The 22,838-nt window shown below is 48.1% G+C and overlaps 1 long non-coding RNA gene and 1 pseudogene across 2 annotated transcripts in view; one reads left to right on the forward strand and one right to left on the reverse strand.

Moving 5' to 3' along the window:
- LOC144799295 (growth hormone secretagogue receptor type 1 pseudogene) overlaps positions 1 to 16,117 on the reverse strand; it is a 28,279-nt pseudogene extending 12,162 nt beyond the window's left edge.
- The window catches only part of LOC144798727 (uncharacterized), a 381,952-nt gene that overhangs the window by 235,829 nt on the left and 123,285 nt on the right, over positions 1 to 22,838 (forward strand). The window lies entirely within an intron of this gene.

The raw sequence follows: 22,838 nt of genomic DNA on the forward strand, positions 1-22,838 counted from the left end.
GGTGCAAAGGTTCCTCCGTTGTATATAGGATTGTTCTTGTGCTAGAAGGGGCGCCTTTCTGCACACAAAAAAATATTCTTGGAGGCATATTCCTCTTTCTATGCGTGCTGCAGAATTCAGCACACATAAAAATAGGAAGTAACAAGGAGAAATAAAGATATCTCTCCTCGTTACGCCTCTGCTGAGAAGGCATATTTTGGCACATTCCAAGGTCTGCCAGTTTTGGTAAATCTGAGAATCCTTCAAAAACCCTGGGAGTTGAATGGGTAGACCCACGCAACGTCCATGGGGTTGTATGACATCACAACGCATGCTTTTACTCCGCATGCCATTACAACGCAGTTTTTACAACGCAAGTCGTTACAACGACTTGCGTTGGGGGGCGCTGGATAGTGGAATAGTTTAATTTTCTATTCCAACTCCAGTCCCCGTGGATAGTAGGGAAGGTGTTGGATAGAAAATTAAACTATTCCCTATCCTACAGCGCACTCCAGTGCAAATCGTTGTAACAACTTGCGTTGTAATAGCTGCGTCGTAATGGTAGTGCGGAGTAAAAGTTACGTTGTAAAGGATGTTCCCCCGTCCATGGAATGCCTTCCCAGGGCACAGTAATGCAATAAAATGATTGACGCTGAGTTACGTTACTCTTGATAGGGAGTCACTCAGATCATGCAAAGTTGCCTTGCGTGGCTTCATAAATTGCATTTTTTTTGCGTCGTGCATGTACCACATTGCTTAGTGCAAGTGCGTGTAAATATGGCCCGTAGCGTATGCCGTGGTGGTTGGAAGCAAAATGCAAAAGACTGTTTGAAAAAGGCACATGGATGAAGAAGAGTGACCGAAAACCCCTCTATATATGTACATAGGAATCTATTGTGTAGGTATGATTTTTTATACTCTATAGTAAATGGGGCTGGCAAGACAGCTACGATACAACTGTCTCTAGGTAAGACATAAAACGTTTTAGAGAATAAACCGTTCACTTTAGTTTAACAGAAGTTGCATAAACAAGAAGCATCCCAAACCATGCACAGTAGGGTAAGACACCAGGTACGATTATTCCAACGTGAGGGCATTATCCGGGCACTGGGTATAAATGTTTGCTCAGCTCATCCCTATCTGGTAGCGAGCCCAGAGAAGCCACTCTGAAAGGTGCAACATCAAAAGAAGAGGCCCACATTAACCTCACAGTTGTAGATCATAAATGCCCTCTGTGTGCAGCCTTTCAGGTATGTTAAAATCTTATACTACTATTTCAATTTACCGTGAGACACCCTGCTTGATGCTGGGGAATGATTCAAGCATGTGAATCTATGAAATTTACCAGCTCTAAGAAACTACAGTTACACATAAGTAACTCAATTCACACTAATCTCTAAGTGATTGGAATGAAAGCACCTAAGACGGGTGACTGCACCAGAAAAACTTTTTTTTATCCATACCCCCACACAGACCGTAGCAGTTGCGTCACCACTTACGCAGATCAGAAGATCGACCCCAAATGAAACAGGAAGTAACCAACATCAAATCATAGCATAGAATTTGATAAGAGGAAACAAAAAACATCATGTGAGCAGAGCAGTAGACTAAAATCGATGCCTGAGACCCGGTCCATAGCTAAGAAATTAACCAGGCAGGTAGATGTCACAGGAGAGGAAGCATCGTTCACTGAAAACAAGACAATCTTTTAGGGGAATTATAAGTAAACAAATAAAGACAGAGCAGAGTCAGAATCTGGAACTACCCCTACCTTAGGGCAACATCCATTACAGCATTTGGGACTGAAGTGACCCCTTCATCAGAGTGGAATATACACCCATTTAGCCCACACTCTCGCAGCACATCTGACCTCTTCATGACAAGATAGGTTTCTCCTTTGGTTAGTGTAGTTCAGCATTGTCTTTTTTCTAGCTGGCACCTACTCCTTCTCCAGGTAGGCTACAGCTTGCCTTGCAGGGACGTTGCCCAGGTTCACCCCCAGCACTCAAGATCCTGGCTTCTTTGCTCAGTTTATTTCCACCCACACTACATTGGTCAATGAGAATAACTGGTTTATGGGAACTTAGCCAGAATGTATCTTACTTGTCCAGGCAACATTGCAGATTCCAGAGATCCATCTCTGGGGCTAGATTCAGGCACCTAGCTAGATTTGTTTTATTTTTGTCTTTCCTGATCACATTGTAACCGTGAACCTTGCTGTGGACTTAATTTTTATTATTATTATAATTTTGCAATATTTCTATCTCTTTTAACCACAGTATAAAATAATAATAAAAAGCATATTGCGAAATAGCTAAGAACTCTAATGCAAAGTAGCTGAAGTTAAAGGATAAAATGGCTTAACATATTGCCCACAATCCTTGTAAATAGTATCTCAGATAATTTGTCGTCCTCACCAACACATATTTGTGACCGTAGCTCCCAATGAACTGATATTGAACAATAAGTAGTAGTGACTAAAGCCAAAAAATAGTTCCCACCTCACCTTACTATGGGAGTCTCTCCATCCATGGTCTCTGACTGCACTCTAGAGTCTTGAAGAACAGTCTCCATCTTGGAGTGTGTAGGAGAGTAGGGTCTGCAATCCTATGATCACCCAGATTTTTGCTTTTTGCTGCACTGGTTTACGACTTTCCCTGGCTGTGGGCCTGCTAATCAGACCCACAGCCTAGCTGTTCTCTCTATCCAAATTGTACTCAGGTACTGAATTGGCACTGGGCCCTCTCCAAGTCCCTGTACCCAGGGCTGAGGTGCACCCAGAAGTCTCCCAGGGGCTGAAGCATGTATTATGCCACCCCTGGATTGACTAACTAAAACTGACACAACTGGCTGCACGACAGCTGGGGCAAGGTGGTGTACTCACCCTTTGCTTTAGATATAGTATACCTATATCTAACCCTAAAAATGGACACACAGATCTCCTATCAGTCACTCCTATAGCAGGCCTTAACAATCCTGAAGGCAGAGTGCTTGGAATCGTGTGAGATGGTGCTCTAGCACGAGCTGAGCCTGTCTGCGGCTTTCGGGATCCATCCCTTAGCCGTTTCCATGATATCGCATACCATATACTCTTAAGTGCATTATAATCCTCGCGGTTATGTGCCAACTCTGGTATCGCTTTATCAAAACATGTCGAGTAAGGTGTCATACGAATTGGAATACTAACCCCTCGCCAATTCTGGCGACGGGGTTAGCATCCCACCCTTCTAGAGGGACACGACATGCCTGTAACCTATAACCCGGTTAAAAGTCAGACAGAGCCTTAGCATCCACAAAATGGATGCTGCCACCGAGACACAAGTCTGCCCTCCTGCTGCTGGGAGTCCTCCCAGAGCAGGAGATAAGGACAAAGGGTTTCCTGCCAGGGGCGGTGCCAGCACCGTCCCAGACAGGGTTTTGTGTATTGTAGGTAGGCAGGGCTTTAGAGGAAGGTGACTGCACGTGGCACCCCGGTGCTCACTGTGCATAGGCTGGCTGGAACCAGTTCCAGGGTCACTCCAGACCCTGTGCTGGGGAAAAGCCCGCCAAGGAAGTGGGTGTAACCACCCCCCTCCTAGTCCCACCCATAGGGCAGGACTTAGTCGCGTGCCAGCCCCTTTTTACAGGATAAAGGTAGAGACTGGCCCCCTTCCAAATCAGATCATCTTTGAATCCTGAAACTACTTTCTGCGAAAGGAACTCAAGACTTCTTCCTAAGATTTCTCCCTTGTGGCTAAGGAGTAGTCACCCTGCATCCGCAGGCACCATCTAAGAACACTGCGGTCTGCTGTAAGTCCTTCCTCCGGAATCCGACTGCCCAGCTCGACGAGAACCGGCTTCCCTGGCACCTCTGACCTCAACCCACCTCTACAGCCCAGCTGAGAACCGTGGGTGCGACGAGACCTCAAGGGACCGGCCATCTGCAAGACTGCACGACTTCTTTCCAGCAAGCCCGCCGAGTAATCTACTGGTGAGTGCTTTGGGGTCCGAGAAGCCCCGACTCTGAGCAGCTCCAGCTCCGAAGTGCAGCCCCCCAGCATCTCCACGATCTGCGTGGGGCCCTTCTGCTTTCCGCTGCTCACCGCGTTGTTTGGCTACTAGCCCGTTGGCTTGTGGCCTTCCTGACGACGCCCGACGAGATTTCTGCTGCTGGTCTGGTTGCTCCAGACTGGCCCTTGCTCCCTTCCAGAAGAGGAGCACCCCGGACCCTCCTGGTCCACTCAAGACGCCATTTTGAGTCCACCGCGTGGGCTTGAATTAGCCAAGGCTTGTTGCCCACTCCTGGGTAACTTCGACGCCGACGACTTCAACCTTCGTGGGACAGCTCGCACCTCCATCCTGGTCGCCGACAACGCCTCCTGGTCCGAGAGACTGCAGAGCCCAGCAGCGCCCACTCACCTGACTGCGGTGACTTCGCCCGGTGCCATCCTGGTGCCCACTTAATCACTGGCTAGTGATTCAAGAACTTGGTCCCCTCTGCTTTCAGGTTTTCTTCTTCCTTGATCCAGGCTTGGATCCATCGAACTTTTCTTCACTGGTCGCCTGCCAGCAACTTCTTCCTTCCAGGCTCCTGGTCCGGCAACGAGATCCCCGACGTCTTTTCAGACCTATGCAGCTGCAGCCCCTGGGCTAGGTAACTTCGGCACTCCGGTGTCCCAGCATAGCCTCACTATCCAAGGGTCAGGATCCACTGTCGTTTTCTCCCTACCAGGTCGGGTTCGCCCGTGAACACTAACTTTGTGAATTCTAGCTTCCATAGACTTTGTCCCGCATCCCGCGTGAGAGTGCACACTCTGCACCCGAGTCCCCTGGGTCTCGGGTAGGAATCTAACGATTCCATAGTCCAGTCCTAGCGATTCCAAAGCCTATTAGAACTGTTACTTACCTGCTAGTAATTCGCATTCCACTTTTAGCGTATATGGTTTTTCGTGCCCCTCGGGCATTTGTGTAACGTGCTAACTTAAAAGTATTTTCGTAAGAGTTTTGTTGTGTGCTTAGCTCCCTGTCTCATAAAGAGCCAGGGTAGTCTTGTTATAAATAAATACACTGTTTATTTTCATAACAACTTGTGTGGTGTCCTTTCACTGGGTGTTCAAGGGGTAATGTGATGGTAAAACAGCTGGCTTAACACGCCCTCTAGAGTCTTAGCCTTAGACTGCTCGTATCCATGCTACTAGGATAGCTGGTCTATAAGGTTGACTTACAACCAATCATCAATAAGGGTTGTTTGGACTGATATATAGTGATCACTAGAATAGTGAGCACTGCACATCAGGCCAACTTCTCACATTGGTGAGCAGCGGTTGGGATTTGAGCTTGCTGTTGTTTTACCACACATATCCTAAGAATATCTTGTGAAAGATCACATAAGTACTAAAGGTACATATAACTTAGCTTAGAATACTCTGAGTTCTACTGAACCAGCTGTTGTAGCTCCTAGGGCCTAGCACACCCTAAACTACAACTCTAGCAAGGGATCAGTAGGCAAACATATAGTGTAGGTAAGTGCACCACTTACACCTCACTAGAAAAGCATGTCGACTCAGGAGGACTCTACTGAGACTCCCCTGGTCAGTGTTGACCCTCCACAGGTCACTTCAAGATATGCAGCTCTCAGTTTCCATGAGATGAGACAGATCTGTGTCTCCAGGAAACTGAAGCAGGGGTCTAACCCCACCACTTCCTTTCTGATAGGTCTCTTAGAGACATATGATGCCAGAAAGCTTTCTCAGTTACATGAGAACATGCCAGCCTTAGAGGGAACCTCTGGGGATCCAGATCTCCACAACACTGATTCAGCAGTTGAGGAGGAGGATCAGGAGGTACTCTCTGGGGATGAGGTAGACAAGGGTCTTGAGGTAGTCAGAAGGCTAACTAGGACCAACTTAGACTTACTTGGGCTAGGATCTGGGGGCCCCCCAGTACTAACCCGAAGTGGGCCTAACCTTGGAGTTAGGAGAGATAGATCTCTTTCTAGGGACTCCAATAGATCTCTGCACTCTAATGCCTCTTCTCAGGGGAGAAGGAATCCTCCACAGAGGAGATTTACTTCCCCTCAGAGAAAGGAGCATGAAGCTAGGATGAGACAAGCTGAACTGAGGATTGAAAGGGAAGAAATTGCCCTGGCCAAAGAGAAGCTTGCCCTGGCAAGAGAGCAGCAGATGAGTGGGCTAGCTCCCACTGGTGGCAGCAATCTCCCAAGAGATAGAGAGAAGGGTTTAGATACTAAACACCTGACTAAAATAGTGCCCCCCTTTAAGCAAGGGGATGATATCCAGAAATGGATGGCTGCTCTGGAGAGGGCCTGCACTGTGCAGGGCATTCCCCAGAGTCAGTGGGCAGCTATACTGTGGCTCTCCTTTGATGGCAAAGGTAGAGATAAGCTCCTCACTACTAGAGTTGAGGATGCTAACAATTACCAGGTCCTGAAGAATACACTGGTTGATGGGTTTGGTTTAACCACTGAGCAGTACAGGTTGCTGTTCCGAGACACCCAGAAAACTCAGTCTCAGGACTGGTCTGATTTTGTGGATTGTGCCACTAAGGCTTTGGAGGGCTGGTTGCTGGGTAGCAAGGTTACAGATTACACAGGATTGTATAATCTAATGATGAGAGAACAAATTTTAAACAATTGTCAGAACCAGTTGCTGCACCAGCACCTTGTTGATTCAGATCTGACCTCTCCCCAAGAATTGGGAAAGAAGGCAGACAAATGGGTCAGGACAAGGATCAAGCAGAACCAGAACCAGAACCAGGGTGGTCAGAAGAAAGCAGACCAGAAGGGTAATGTTAAGAATGAGCAAAATGACCAGAAGTCTTCACCAGGTCCCCAACAAACCAAAGAGGGTGGGGGTCAGGCTTCCCAGAAGAAGAAGACTCAAGAAGGCCAGTCAAAAAGGTGGTGCCAGTACTGCAAAAGTAAATCTCACTGGTTTAGTGAGTGCACCAAAAGAGGAGGAGGACAAACTCCTACCACTACAGCTCCTAAAGCAACTGCACCCCCTAGTACAGTCAGTAGTGGTAGTGTCACTCCCAAGGCATTAGTTGGGTTAACCTTGGGTACTGAGGGGTCTGACAACTTAGTTGGCACACTCACTCAGGCTGTCCTTGTCTGTACAGGGGATATGGATATGTCCCCTGAAATAAGTCCCAATACTTTGGGCAAATACAGGCAGACACCTTTGATTAATGGCAAGATGGCTCAGGCCTATAGGGACACTTGTGCCAGTGTCACCATGGTGACACCTAACTTTGTGGACCCTGGACAGATCATGCCAGGTACTGATTTCCTGGTGACCAATGCCAGCAATGTCACTACTAGTCATAGTGTGGCAATTGTAGCTTTCTCCTGGGGTGGAGTGAAGGGACAAAAGAAAGTTGTAGTCAGTTCAGACCTCCCAGTTGATTGTTTGTTGGGCAATGATTTGGAGTCATCACAATGGTCAGAAGTGGAGCAGAGGACTCACATGGAGATGTTAGGCTTGCCAGCACATGTGCTTGCTGTGACTAGGTCACAGGCCAGAAGATGCCCCACTGAACAGGTGCTGGATCCTGAAATTATGGACCAGGCACCTCCCAAGAAGAAGAGCAGTAAGGGTAAGGCTTTGCCTTCCCCCTTGCCCCAGGTTGAGGATCAAGTCTCTGAGGAGGCTGATCTAGAAGAGCTGAGGGAAACTGAGCCTAAAGAGCTTGAACTTGATCAAGTTGAGTTTCTGGGCTCAGGGGGACTCTCCAGAGCAGACCTGGGGAAGGAACCGTTGAGCTGCCCTTCCCTTGAACCCCTCAGACAGCAGGCTGCTGCTGAGGCTGCAGGGAATGCCACAGGTGCCCACAGGGTATACTGGGAAGATGGACTCCTGTACTCTGAGTCAAGAGACCCCAAGCCTGGTGCAACCAGGAGGCTGGTCATCCCCTTGTCTCTGAGAGGTTTCCTTCTCACCTTGGCCCATGAGATTCCCCTTGCAGGTCATTTAGGTCAGACAAAGACTTGGGACAGGCTTGTCTCACACTTTCACTGGCCCCATATGAATGAGAATACCAAGGAGTTTTGTCGCTCATGTGTCACTTGCCAAGCCAGTGGTAAGTCAGGTGGCACAACAAAGGCCCCCCTCATACCACTACCTGTGGTGGGGGTTCCCTTTGAAAGAGTGGGGATTGACATTGTTGGTCCAATGGAACCCCAGACAGCATCAGGACACAAGTTTATACTGGTGGTGGTGGACCATGCCACCAGGTATCCTGAGGCTATTCCCCTTAGGACCACTACAGCCCCTGTAGTGGCAAGAGCCCTAGTTGGAGTGTTCTCCAGAGTGGGTTTCCCCAAGGAGGTCGTTTCTGACAGAGGTACAAACTTCATGTCAGGATATCTGACTGCTATGTGGAAAGAGTGTGGTGTGAACTACAAGTTCACCACACCCTATCATCCACAATGCAATGGGCTTGTTGAGAGATTCAACAGGACCCTGAAAGGGATGATTCATGGACTACCTGAACCTCTTAGGAGAAGATGGGATGTCCTGATCCCCTGCCTCTTGTTTGCTTACAGAGAGGTCCCACAGAAGGGGGTTGGCTACAGCCCTTTTGAGCTTCTGTATGGGCATCCTGTAAGGGGACCCCTGTGTTTGGTGAAGGAAGGATGGGAGAGACCTCTCAAAAAGCCTGCAACCAACATAGTGGACTATGTACTTGGCCTCCGCTCCAGGATGGCTGAGTATATGGAAAAGGCATCTAAAAACCTTGAGGCCAGCCAGGAACTTCAAAAAACTTGGCATGACCAAAAGGCTGTACTGACTGTGTACCAGCCAGGACAGAAGGTGTGGGTGCTGGAGCCAGTGGCCCCAGCAGCTCTGAAAGACAAATGGTCTGGGCCCCACACCATCATTGAGCAAAAGGGAGAGGTTACCTACTTGGTGGACCTTGGAACTCCCAGGAGCCCTCTCAGAGTGCTCCATGTTAACAGGCTCAAGGCATATGTTGACAGGAAGGACATGAGCTTGCTCATGGCCACAGATGAGGGACAGGAGGAAGAGAGTGACCCTCTCCCAGACCTGCTCACTCAGAATCCTGATGATGGGTCAGTTGATGGTGTTGTCTTTTGTGGCAGCCTCACTGAACATCAGCAACAGGATTGCAGGCAAGTTCTGCAATCCTTTCGACATATGTTCTCTCTGACACCCAGCCAAACTGATTGGTGTACCCATGATGTTGACACTGGAGACAGTCTGCCTGTCAAGAGTAAAATCTACAGACAGCCTGATCATGTTAGAGACTGCATCAAAACTGAAGTGCAGAAAATGTTGGAACTGGGAGTCATTGAGCCCTCAGATAGCCCTTGGGCTAGCCCAGTAGTTCTAGTGCCAAAGCCTCACACCCAGGGTGGTAAGAGAGAGATGAGGTTTTGCGTAGACTACAGAGGCCTCAATGCAGTCACTAAGACTGATGCCCACCCAATACCAAGAGCAGATGAGCTTATAGATAGATTGGCTTCTGCCAACTTCTTAAGCACATTTGATTTGACAGCTGGGTATTGGCAAATCAGGTTAGCTGAGGAAGCCAAACCTAAAACAGCATTTTCTACCCCTGGAGGGCATTATCAATTTGTGGTAATGCCCTTTGGACTGAAAAATGCACCTGCCACCTTCCAAAGGTTGGTGAATCAAGTCCTCACTGGGCTGGATGACTTCTGTGCAGCTTATCTTGACGATATTGCTGTCTTTAGCTCCACCTGGGAGGATCACCTGGTCCACCTGAGGAAAGTGTTAGAGGCCCTGCAAAAGGCAGGCCTCACTATCAAGGCCACAAAGTGCCAGATAGGGCAGTCACAGGTTGTATACCTGGGCCACCTTGTAGGTGGAGGCCAGGTTCAGCCACTGGAGAGTAAGATACAGGCCATCAGGGACTGGACTCCTCCAATCACCCAGACTCAGGTTCGAGCTTTCTTGGGCCTGACTGGGTACTATAGGAAGTTTGTCAGAAATTATGGGTCCATAGTGACCCCCCTTAATGACCTGACAAGCAAAAAGATGCCAAAGAAAGTTCAGTGGACAGCAAGCTGTCAGAAAGCATTCAATGACCTAAAGCAGGCCATGTGCACAGCACCTATCCTCAAGAGTCCAGATTACTCCAAGCCATTCATTGTCCAAACAGATGCTTCTGAGTTGGGTGTGGGAGCTGTTCTGTCTCAACTGAATTTTGATGGTAATGATCAGCCTATTGCTTTCATTAGTAGAAGGTTGACACCCAGAGAGAAAAATTGGTCAGCTATTGAGAGGGAGGCCTTTGCTGTGGTCTGGGCCCTGAAGAAGCTGAGGGCCTACTTGTTTGGCACTCACTTCACCATTCAGACAGACCATAAGCCCCTCTTGTGGCTAAATCAGATGAAGGGTGAAAACCCCAAACTGCTTAGGTGGTCCATTTCCCTACAGGGGATGGATTTTACAGTGGAGCATAGACCTGGGACTGATCACAGCAGTGCTGATGGGCTCTCCAGGTATTTCCACTTAGAGCAAGAAGACTCACCTGGTCAAGGTTAGTTTATTGTCCCAAAGTTTGGGGGGGGGTCATGTAGGAGAGTAGGGTCTGCAATCCTATGATCACCCAGATTTTTGCTTTTTGCTGCACTGGTTTACGACTTTCCCTGGCTGTGGGCCTGCTAATCAGACCCACAGCCTAGCTGTTCTCTCTATCCAAATTGTACTCAGGTACTGAATTGGCACTGGGCCCTCTCCAAGTCCCTGTACCCAGGGCTGAGGTGCACCCAGAAGTCTCCCAGGGGCTGAAGCATGTATTATGCCACCCCTGGATTGACTAACTAAAACTGACACAACTGGCTGCACGACAGCTGGGGCAAGGTGGTGTACTCACCCTTTGCTTTAGATATAGTATACCTATATCTAACCCTAAAAATGGACACACAGATCTCCTATCAGTCACTCCTATAGCAGGCCTTAACAATCCTGAAGGCAGAGTGCTTGGAATCGTGTGAGATGGTGCTCTAGCACGAGCTGAGCCTGTCTGCGGCTTTCGGGATCCATCCCTTAGCCGTTTCCATGATATCGCATACCATATACTCTTAAGTGCATTATAATCCTCGCGGTTATGTGCCAACTCTGGTACCGCTTTATCAAAACATGTCGAGTAAGGTGTCATACGAATTGGAATACTAACCCCTCGCCAATTCTGGCGACGGGGTTAGCATCCCACCCTTCTAGAGGGACACGACATGCCTGTAACCTATAACCCGGTTAAAAGTCAGACAGAGCCTTAGCATCCACAAAATGGATGCTGCCACCGAGACACAAGTCTGCCCTCCTGCTGCTGGGAGTCCTCCCAGAGCAGGAGATAAGGACAAAGGGTTTCCTGCCAGGGGCGGTGCCAGCACCGTCCCAGACAGGGTTTTGTGTATTGTAGGTAGGCAGGGCTTTAGAGGAAGGTGACTGCACGTGGCACCCCGGTGCTCACTGTGCATAGGCTGGCTGGAACCAGTTCCAGGGTCACTCCAGACCCTGTGCTGGGGAAAAGCCCGCCAAGGAAGTGGGTGTAACCACCCCCCTCCTAGTCCCACCCATAGGGCAGGACTTAGTCGCGTGCCAGCCCCTTTTTACAGGATAAAGGTAGAGACTGGCCCCCTTCCAAATCAGATCATCTTTGAATCCTGAAACTACTTTCTGCGAAAGGAACTCAAGACTTCTTCCTAAGATTTCTCCCTTGTGGCTAAGGAGTAGTCACCCTGCATCCGCAGGCACCATCTAAGAACACTGCGGTCTGCTGTAAGTCCTTCCTCCGGAATCCGACTGCCCAGCTCGACGAGAACCGGCTTCCCTGGCACCTCTGACCTCAACCCACCTCTACAGCCCAGCTGAGAACCGTGGGTGCGACGAGACCTCAAGGGACCGGCCATCTGCAAGACTGCACGACTTCTTTCCAGCAAGCCCGCCGAGTAATCTACTGGTGAGTGCTTTGGGGTCCGAGAAGCCCCGACTCTGAGCAGCTCCAGCTCCGAAGTGCAGCCCCCCAGCATCTCCACGATCTGCGTGGGGCCCTTCTGCTTTCCGCTGCTCACCGCGTTGTTTGGCTACTAGCCCGTTGGCTTGTGGCCTTCCTGACGACGCCCGACGAGATTTCTGCTGCTGGTCTGGTTGCTCCAGACTGGCCCTTGCTCCCTTCCAGAAGAGGAGCACCCCGGACCCTCCTGGTCCACTCAAGACGCCATTTTGAGTCCACCGCGTGGGCTTGAATTAGCCAAGGCTTGTTGCCCACTCCTGGGTAACTTCGACGCCGACGACTTCAACCTTCGTGGGACAGCTCGCACCTCCATCCTGGTCGCCGACAACGCCTCCTGGTCCGAGAGACTGCAGAGCCCAGCAGCGCCCACTCACCTGACTGCGGTGACTTCGCCCGGTGCCATCCTGGTGCCCACTTAATCACTGGCTAGTGATTCAAGAACTTGGTCCCCTCTGCTTTCAGGTTTTCTTCTTCCTTGATCCAGGCTTGGATCCATCGAACTTTTCTTCACTGGTCGCCTGCCAGCAACTTCTTCCTTCCAGGCTCCTGGTCCGGCAACGAGATCCCCGACGTCTTTTCAGACCTATGCAGCTGCAGCCCCTGGGCTAGGTAACTTCGGCACTCCGGTGTCCCAGCATAGCCTCACTATCCAAGGGTCAGGATCCACTGTCGTTTTCTCCCTACCAGGTCGGGTTCGCCCGTGAACACTAACTTTGTGAATTCTAGCTTCCATAGACTTTGTCCCGCATCCCGCGTGAGAGTGCACACTCTGCACCCGAGTCCCCTGGGTCTCCTAGTAGTAATCTAACGATTCCCTAGTCCAGTCCTAGCGATTCCAAAGCCTATTAGAACTGTTACTTACCTGCTAGTAATTCGCATTCCACTTTTAGCGTATATGGTTTTTCGTGCCCCTCGGGCATTTGTGTAACGTGCTAACTTAAAAGTATTTTCGTAAGAGTTTTGTTGTGTGCTTAGCTCCCTGTCTCATAAAGAGCCAGGGTAGTCTTGTTATAAATAAATACACTGTTTATTGTCATAACAACTTGTGTGGTGTCCTTTCACTGGGTGTTCAAGGGGTAATGTGATGGTAAAACAGCTGGCTTAACACGCCCTCTAGAGTCTTAGCCTTAGACTGCTCGTATCCATGCTACTAGGATAGCTGGTCTATAAGGTTGACTTACAACCAATCATCAATAAGGGTTGTTTGGACTGATATATAGTGATCACTAGAATAGTGAGCACTGCACATCAGGCCAACTTCTCACAGAGTGGGACTCACATTGGCTGCCAGCCCTGGACCATTCTAGAGTCATGTTTTATGACTGTTAGCAATGCATCATCTCCATGGCCACACTCATGGACACAGGACAGGAGAGTCACCCTTCTCATCTTGCAGTGCCTGATAGATCAGGCTGGGGAGCATGGCATCGCTTTACCCTGGATTGCTTCAGCCTGTTTGCTCTCTTCTTGCCGCCTTTGAATGGACAGATGAGTGTAGTCTATATCTAGAAGAACTGGAGTTCTGTTACTTGTGCCTCAGCAAATACCATTAAGTTCTTGAAGTGGATTCCTAGTTCGGGGTATCCCTGTTTCCCGCCAGCTCCATTGTCTGGAGGGCACAGCAAACACCAAAGTCCCCCTTGCACAGTTAGGGCCTGATTTAGATCTTAGTGGACGGGTTACTCCATCCAAACGGTGATGGATATCCCGTCCGCCGAAATATTAACCCCATTACATCCTATGAGATTTATATTTTAGTGGACGAGTTATCCGTCAACATTGTGACGGAGTAACCCATCCGCCGAGATCTAAGTCAGGCCATAAGAAAGGACAAACAGAAATACTTCCGCCAATGTGGTGGGCGCATTCCTCAATTTAACATTGTGGCGGGCGTTGCTCACTGCACCGCCCGCCACAATGTTAAAAAATAAATGCACGCATTTAAATGATCGAAGCGGCAGGCACCGCACGGTGCCTGCCGCTTCGATCATGTAAATGCAGGGGGGTACCACAGGTACCCCCCCGTGTGCCACCCCCCTTTGGCCTTCACTGTGGGGGCCCACAGGGGGCCCCCGCAGCAATCACCACCTGCCTTTCCATGGCGGCATTGCCGCCGCGGAAAGGCCCCTAAATTTAGCCATCGTAATATGGCTGGCGGTGTCCATTGGACACCGCCACCATATTATTCCATTACCGCCGCGGAAAGCGGCGGACGGTCTTTCCGTCCGCCGCTGTCCCCCCCGCCATCCTAATATGGCGGGGGGGATCCAGGCATTGGTGTCGGGCGGATTGCCTCCGCCCGACATCATAATGGGCCCCTTGGTATGGAACATTTAATTGTCTAGTATGTACAGTAGTGTGTTTCAGAGAGCACAGCATTTTTGTAGCAATAACAATATTAAGGAATTCTTATAGTCATAGTATCTGTGGCTAGAAAGCAATATTTAAAATATCTGCAATAGTTTTTTGAATCATCAGGTTAACATCGTTGGTCTTGCAGGCTACAAGATTGCTGCCATAATACACATAAGTTAGTCCCCAATCTTTGCTTTATCTATCTGCAGTTGGAGATTTACTGTATGGTTTCTTAATATTTAGCATTGACATTTATATTTATTTGGGAAGGAAAATGATTTTCTCTATGGTTTTGCACAGCATAACATGGATAATAGCTGACAAGCAGTTGTCTAGAATGATATGAGCTTATAGTTATATTGTATAACTTGCATATTACAAGAAGGTCACACATAACACCATTCTAAGAGTAACCACTTAGGTCTTTGTCAATTTACATTACACCTTGTTCACTTTTTCAAGAGCTGTGATCAAGTCAGCTTCTGCCGAAACGTGTCGGGTTTACTGTTGGCACTTTCATATGGATTGATTAAATAAATCTATGTGCAGAAAATTACTCTGGAGTGCGCACTTTCTTCAGGAAATTGAAGCATGCTCTGTGGATAGTTTTTTGAATACCACACTCTAGAACTCTGCTAGAAAGTTTACTTAATTCTGGCAAATTGCAGTAAATTGAATAGAAGACTGTTTTTCTATGTAAGTAGATTGGTTAACGTGTGCAGAATTATATATATGATATATAATATACTTTAATAAGTGGGGCTGATGGAGAATTTGAGTTGTTTTTAAGCACACTTAAATCATTCCCCCTATCTTAATGTCATATTATTGTCACCCAGGTCTCAACTTCAATAGTAAAGGGTGCAGCAGCTCAGGACACGCGTGGGTTGGATTTTCTAAGGCATACTAGGTTCCCATGCTTTAGAACAGTGCAAACATGTGACTGCATCACAAAACATTAGAGCAAATAATCCCACCCCCTTTATGGAGAGCACTCACCAAGCATTTTGACTGTCTGAAGATTGCTCCGGTCGCCGTGGCTTCTCCTTCGTCTCCACAACTTTTTCCCAATCAGGCTGTAGAGCAGGCTCAGGCAGCAGACAGGAACAAAGAAATAGAGACTAGACACCCACATCATGATGTTAAGAAGTCCCGATGAGACGGCGTAGCTGGTGCACTTGCACTCTCCAGTCTCTGCTGGGTCAGTCCCGTTCTCAAACTCCACACCTACCAGGACAAAGACGGGTCCAGCACTAGACAGAGCCACCGCCCACAGCGTCACAATAAGCCACTTTATCTTGGCGCGGGTGATGATGACTTTGGCCCAGAGTGGGTAGTAGACGGCCAGGTAGCGCTCCATGCTGAGGGCTGTGATGTGCAGGACGGTGGAGTATGTGCAGGCCTCACTCACAAACTGGGACAACTTGCAAACCAGATCTCCCAGCCCCCAGGGCCGGAAGTGCCACATCTTGTACAGGTCCAGCGGCATACAGAGGAAAATGAAGACGTCTGAGAGAGCCATGCTTGAGAGGTACAGGTTGGTGGTGGTCCTCGTGCCACGCCACCTGGAGATGATGAGGATAGTGGCGATGTTGCCTATCATCCCCACAATAAAGAGCAAGATACAAATGACAGTGACCACACACAAGGCCGGGAAAGGGAAGGCGTAGAACGTCCCACCTTCGTGGAGAGAGGTGTTGCCACAATTTTCAGAGCAGAAAAAAGAGGAGAACTCGAGATCTTCAGATGCATTAGCAATCTTATCATCTGTGAAGCGCATTCTGGGGAGAAAGAATTTCGTTTTCCACTTAGTCTCTCAGTTGGTTGGAAAGTATTGTGGTGCTCTAGCCATCTGGAAGTTGTGGGGGCAAGTTCAGCCAGAGAGCTTAATTCATCACACACAGTACAAAGTATAAGATAGGTGAATCAGTCTTGTTAACAAGTCTGTCCTTTTCGTCTTACAAGATCACCCTCTATTTCTAAATGAATTAAACCCATAAGAAGAAGAAGATGAAGAAGCCTATTGGAACATAAGTCCATGAAACATTGATAAAATATATACGTAAGTAGGGATGGGTGAGCCAAGGGATCCTCGTATATTTTGCTGTCATTCGGGTTCCATCTGCTTCGGATTATTTAGCTCTAAAGCCCTCTCAACCTCCAGATCTTGCAGCAGGAAACACGCTGACGGTGAAGGCCTAGGAATAGACAAGACAAGAAGATACCCAATTTAAGAAATGTTTGTCATAAAGTCAAATTGTTCCAAATCTCCTTTGAAATTTCGATACCACTCATTGATGAAGCCCATAATTCTCCTTGTGTGTGCTCCTGGTCTACGCATAGTTCTGTTATGCGTTCAATCATATTCCCTGACCCTATCTTCCATTCCAAATAACTATCCTATCTTTGGTATAGTTCTCCTTACTGCTGGGAGACACTCATGTGTGGTCAGTGTTACTCTTCATTCAACAGAGCACCCAAATGTCCTGTGCAGGTACTCATGTCAAGAAGGTGCTTATATGTCAGTGGCACAGAGGCGTTAACCATTCTTGATCCTGCCTGCTCTAAGGTGCTACCGAGGACAGTAACTATGATTTTCTGGCGGGCATTCCGGGCCATCTGTTAAGAAAACTCCAGGTGGTCCAAAATGCGGCAGCCAGACTTCTTCTTGAGATTCCTACCAGGAAGAGCGTGAGTTTTCACTAACACTCTTTGCAGTGGCTGCCGGTGGCCCTTCGGGTCAAATTTAGGGGCAGATTTACGTTAACTGGCGCATCCCCAGAGATCCGCCAGTTAATGTGCGCCACAGTGCGCCACAGCTCCGCCACCCATGGTGCGCCGCATTTACAATGCGGCGCACCATGGTGCAAGGCAGGGAAGATGCGTGACGCATCTTTCGGCGTACGGGCGGCGCATTGCTGGAGTCATGTCGCAAGTGCTCTGCAATGCACAGGGGCCACCCCTGCATTGCATGGTGCATCACCCTTACGCCTGCTTCAAGCAGGCGTAAGGAATTGACGTAGAAAGTGACTCAGTGAAATCTTGTAGATTTCACTGAGTCACTTTCCAGGGGTGTTCCTGCGACGGAACGCCCCCCCCTGCACCGGAACGCCTACGAGACCTGACGCAGGTTTCATGTGGCGCAGGGCCTTACACCGTGACGCATCTCCATAGATGCGTCACGTTGTAAATGCCTCGTAGGGATGCGCCACGTTTACACCGCCTTGCGTGACGCAACAGCGGCGTAAGCGTGGCGCAAGGGCCTCATAAATCTGCCCCTTAGTTATGACCCACCGCACTCTTCATGGTCATGGCCCAATCTGCTTACAAAAACGGCTTTCTTTTTATGCCCCCACGCGACATCTGCGCTCCATGTCTCAGCGTCTCGCTCAGGTTCCGCGTTTCAAATGTAAGAGGCTTGGAGGCAGCTCCCCTGCCTGGAAGGCAGCGGTGGCTTGGAATATCCTTCCTCTCAGCCTGCGGAATACTCAGGACCTGATGATTTTTAAAAAGAACCTGAAAACACACTTCTTCGCTTACTACCAGACTATGACCCCCCCTCAGGTACGCGCCGGGACACTTTCAAGTATCTGTGCGCGATATTAAATGTAATTAACATAACATAACATTTTGAACTATAAAGCTTTTTTTAAGAAGAAAATCAGCTCTCCGGTTTTGATGAGAAAAGTGGCACTTGTGGTTAGTTTCTCAGCTGTGGAAACAGGAGACCTGTCTTCAAATCCCGGGTTGCCTGCTTGACCATGCTGTGAGAGACTTTAGAAAATCACTTTTTTGCACAGTGCCTCAGGTTCCTTATATGCCAAAACTAGGAGCGCCCTTGTGTCAGTGTGAACCACTGCATATACAAAGAAATTAATAGATATCTATGTGTGGGACAGGGCAAATTCTAATGTGATTATGACTACAGCAAAGAAACCTCCAATGCAGAACTGGGATGACAGGTAAGTAATAGGATGACAAGTTAGTAATTTTCTGTTCTCTGGCAATAGATCTTTCATAGATTCACATGCTTGAATTATTTCCTGTTGTTAGGCTGGGAATTCCTGGTACTTTTTAACCCCTCCCACGCTGGTAACGGAACCGCTCCGTCACGCCCCTCGGGTGGGCTGTGCTGGTGACGGAGCGGTTCCATCACGGCCCAGCCGCCGCGCCTACGCGGCGATTATTACGCGCCTCGCGGTGCGTTCTATTGAGCGGGCGGGGTTGTGACGGAATCGCTCCTTCACAAGCACAGCCCACCCGAGGGGCGTGACGGAGCGGTTCCGTCACCAGCGTCGGAGCGCCCCGCGGCCCCCCACCCCCTTAGCCCTGCGGCGGAATTGCCGCCGCAGCGAAAGGGTTAAAATATTAATAAAGATTCCTTCAACACCTGGTCAGAGGAGCATGATGAGTGTTTTATGTGGAAAATTCCATCTCTGGGAATTCTACATTTTTCCTTTTTGCTCCACTATCTAGGAAGTACTTAGGAGCGGGGGATAATCCGCTTCAGAGGGGGGATCTGTCCTCTTTATGAGATACAAGGCTAGGCTTGGTTCTTGATGGTCTTTGAAGGAAACGTCTGGCAGATGCTTTTGCTTTGATTGTAAGCAGTATAGGCAGAGGAGGGTCAGAAGCATCGATCTGATGCTGCCCACAAGAGGAACACACTTGGAAGAGGGCTCCCTTCTCTTACCTGCCATGATGACAGTTGAATTTTTGCTACATACTAGAAAACAATAAAAGCTCCTGAAACAACAACTGTACAATGTTACTGAAGCAGGAAGTCTAAGGAAGTGGCGGAAAAAAATTCCTTGCAAATATAGCTAATCTCTCAAAGTACAGCAGAGTGCTTTCCTGGACCTCCTATACACACACTCACACACGCACGCATGCGCATGCATGTACACACGCACACACACACACACACACCCCCGCAGTAGAAATATGAGGAATGGTGACCTCTGGTGTGGTGGAGAACTCAATATTTCCACCTCATTGGCTGAAATTTGGGTTGTTTCAAATGAGATGGATGTGTTACTAAACAAACACATTTGTGAGGTCTGCGTCTATTAACCTTTTCGCCGCGGTGCTAATTCGGCTGCGGCACGGGCAGGGCTAGGGGGTGGGCGTGGCGCTCCCTTACTCACAGGCGGCGTGTGCTCATGACGGCGTGGAGCCGCGTAGGCGGAGCGTGGGCGGGCGGCAGTTGCATGACGGCTTCACGCCGTCATGAGCACACGCCGCCCGTGGCTCATGACAGCGTGGAGCCGTCATGAGCATGGAAAGGGTATTGTTTATTTCTATTTACAAAACGTACTGGGGTTTCCCAGCCTTTCAGGGAATGATTAAAAACTTTGAATCTATGATACGAATTGAAAGATTGCAAAAGAGAGTAACAATTAAAACAAACAATGGTATGGTGCGGGTGGGTTGTAAGCCCACCGAATTGTAAATAAGACATTTTGCAGCACAGGGCATGCACTGAGTGGGAAAGACCTAATAAGGGGACCCACAGAAGTGTCAATGACTTGTGACTCTAAGTTTGTGAATGCTTACAAAAATATATAGTTTAGAAGCATTTACAAACGTCTTGAATTACACTTGAAACACTAGTCATAACACCTAATGTATGTAGAAATAGATGTGATGCAACTGGAATAAACAGTGAGGTTAAGTGCACCAGTGAATTTTAAATTCATCAGATGTGCATAGGAAGTTTCTGCTTTAATAGGGTGACAGGCTTTATATGACAGAAACTGTAATCAAATTAACTAGTATGTTCACAAATATTGAAACTCAGTTGTAACAGTTTGGTCTCCCATTAAAAACTTTTTGGTGTGGCATTGACACACTAGACACACACACAACCTGCATGTACTAAAGGCAGATGAGCCAGGCTGGTCTACTATAATGCCCAATGCCAACGTTGCATGCTCTAGCGACAGTGGTTCCATGAAATAGGCAATAGAAAAAGGACAAGAAGCAAAGACATTATATATTCTCTGCTTTGTCTTATTGCAGCAGAAGTTACCTATGATTACAACACATACCACAGATCTCTTAAGTTGTATCCATTTGAGAATCAGAATTATATGGCGATGTAAGAACATCGTAGTGCTCCTTCTGTTGGGTACAGCCCAAAGATACAGAAATGAATGATATGCTCTGAAACTGTCTTGCGATATAGAAAATTGTGAGCTGGTTGGGCTAATTCATATCTATGGACTGTAAACTGTAGATTGTACTTGAAGGAGCAATTGTCATTCCAGCTTCTATCCTAGGGTTATGAGAGGATGTAGGTATTTTGGAAGTGGTCATATTTTCAACTCTTCTGAAATGTAAATGCTAGTGAAGGCTTCTAATCTTGACTAGTAGTGAGTTCAGCGCTTCATGGTATGTGCTCAGAAAAAGGTGTCTTGTATAGATTTCTTATCGTAAATTGCTATGATAATTTGTGATGCACGTGCTAGGAATAATGGTCATTTTCCTTGGGAGAACTGTCAACGATGCAGAGTGCCTTGAATGTTGCTTTTTTAAGCTACAGGTAGCCAGTGGAGCGATTACAAGGCAGAAGTCATACATTCTCCTGGGTGGAGGTGGAGAAGGAATCAAAGTGCTGTCAATTTTCTCACAAAAATATGGTAGCTTACAACACAAAAATGTAATCCAGTCCTAGCATGTTACACACTCAGCTAAAGAAAACACAAAACTGGCCCAAACAAGCTGTAAACACAAAATGTTTCCATGTTTCCATATCTTACTTGCAAAATGTAATAAACGTATCTAAAATAAAATCTCTAAAAGCAGAAAATGGGTGACGATGGAACAAGTTGCAAGAACCTGCAAGATTCATTGTTCCAGCTCCAAAGGGCAGATAGGGCCAATGGTAAAGATCTTGGAAGCAGGGAATTTCCAGAGAAGTGGTTTATGTCCATAGGGAGTTGGTGGCCACAGGGCTGCCGCCATCTGCAATTTTTCCCTCAAAATGCTCTGTGACAACTTCATATCGACACAATTGACACCATTGAGGTAGCATGTGACTTCTGCTCCTCTGAACCGTACTTCCGGATGTGTAATAATGACGATCACCTCATCACGTGCATCTGCAGTAAAAGTCATCAACCTGGGCCTCACAGCTCTAGCTCCAGTGATCACATACTTCAGCTTCAAGCCACTGTCCATGGGTGCCAGGATCAGCAAACTAACACGTGCCAGCCCTTCGTGCACATGAACAATCAGTAATAGGACTTTGTAACTTCGGTGTGTGCTGCTTAATGCAGCACACATAGAAGCAGGATTTTTTTAATGATTGTTTATGTGCAGGAAGAGATACCTCAATGGTGTTTTGCTGTTTCTATGTGTGCTGGGAAGGCAGCACACATGGAAACTGTAAAAACGAGGAGAAATAAAACATTTCTCCTCGTTTTGCCTGTCTAAGACAAGTTTTCCCTGGTCTTAATTTTGGCGCTGTCTCCCATTTCCGCCACCCTTGTAAATAGGGGGAAGAGTCAAAATCAATGGGTGTTGGGGTGGAACGCCCACCGCAACACCCATTGCCCTCCCCTTTCACACAAAGTGTAGCATGAAAAGGTGTCTTATTTACAAGACAGCTTTAAGCCACCACGACATCTGAAAAAGTGATGTTGTGGTGGTGATAGGGGCTTGTAAATATGCTCCTAAGTTTGCCACAGTGGGCAAAACATTGCATGGTGTCAAAAACATTGAGCAAAAATGTTTTTGTGTTCCCCATAGAGAACTACGCCCTTGAACATTCATGTTACTGTTGGATGGGAAGTTTGGGTATGATTGGCGGTGCTTCCCCGAAACCTTTGGTTGGGGTTCTGGGTGTTCCACCGCCCCAACAGATACTCCTTGTTGCTGGAGGTATTGGGGTGGAGGGCGGGGGTCGGGGAAAGTTACAACCTGCGAAGTTCATATTATAGCAGTTCCTTTTCGCACACAGGAGCCATATCACTACCCTATTAGTGCGTCCGATGCAGAAGACGTCATCGTTGTTAGACAACACAACACATGCACCCCCAACAGTTTGGTGACCTAACTATAGTGTCCAGGAATGTCAGAGGACTCTTAAATAAAATCAAGAGGAGTGCCGTACTCTGGCAGGCCAAGCGTTGTGAGGCTGACATCCTACTCCTACAAGAGATTCATCTCCTGGGTTATAAAACCCTGTGCCTGACACAATTTGGGTATGCCACTACATTTCACTCTGGGTTTTCACGAGGCTCCTGAGGCACAGTCTACCGCCGGGTCCCTTTCATTCTATCCCACAAGTGATTAGACCCGGATGTCCGCTACACTATTATCTCTGGTATATTACACGGGGAAAGCATAACTTTGGGGAGCATTTACGCTCCCCCCCTTCTGGGGCACACCTTCACAGATCGGATCACACAGCTATTGGGGGAACTTCCAGAGGGTCTGGCGTTGTTGGGGGCGATTGGAAAAGTGCAATGTCCTGATTGGACCACTGACAGGAGTCG

This window comes from Lissotriton helveticus, chromosome 12, assembly GCF_964261635.1.
Source record: "Lissotriton helveticus chromosome 12, aLisHel1.1, whole genome shotgun sequence".
Lineage (NCBI taxonomy): Eukaryota > Metazoa > Chordata > Amphibia > Caudata > Salamandridae > Lissotriton > Lissotriton helveticus.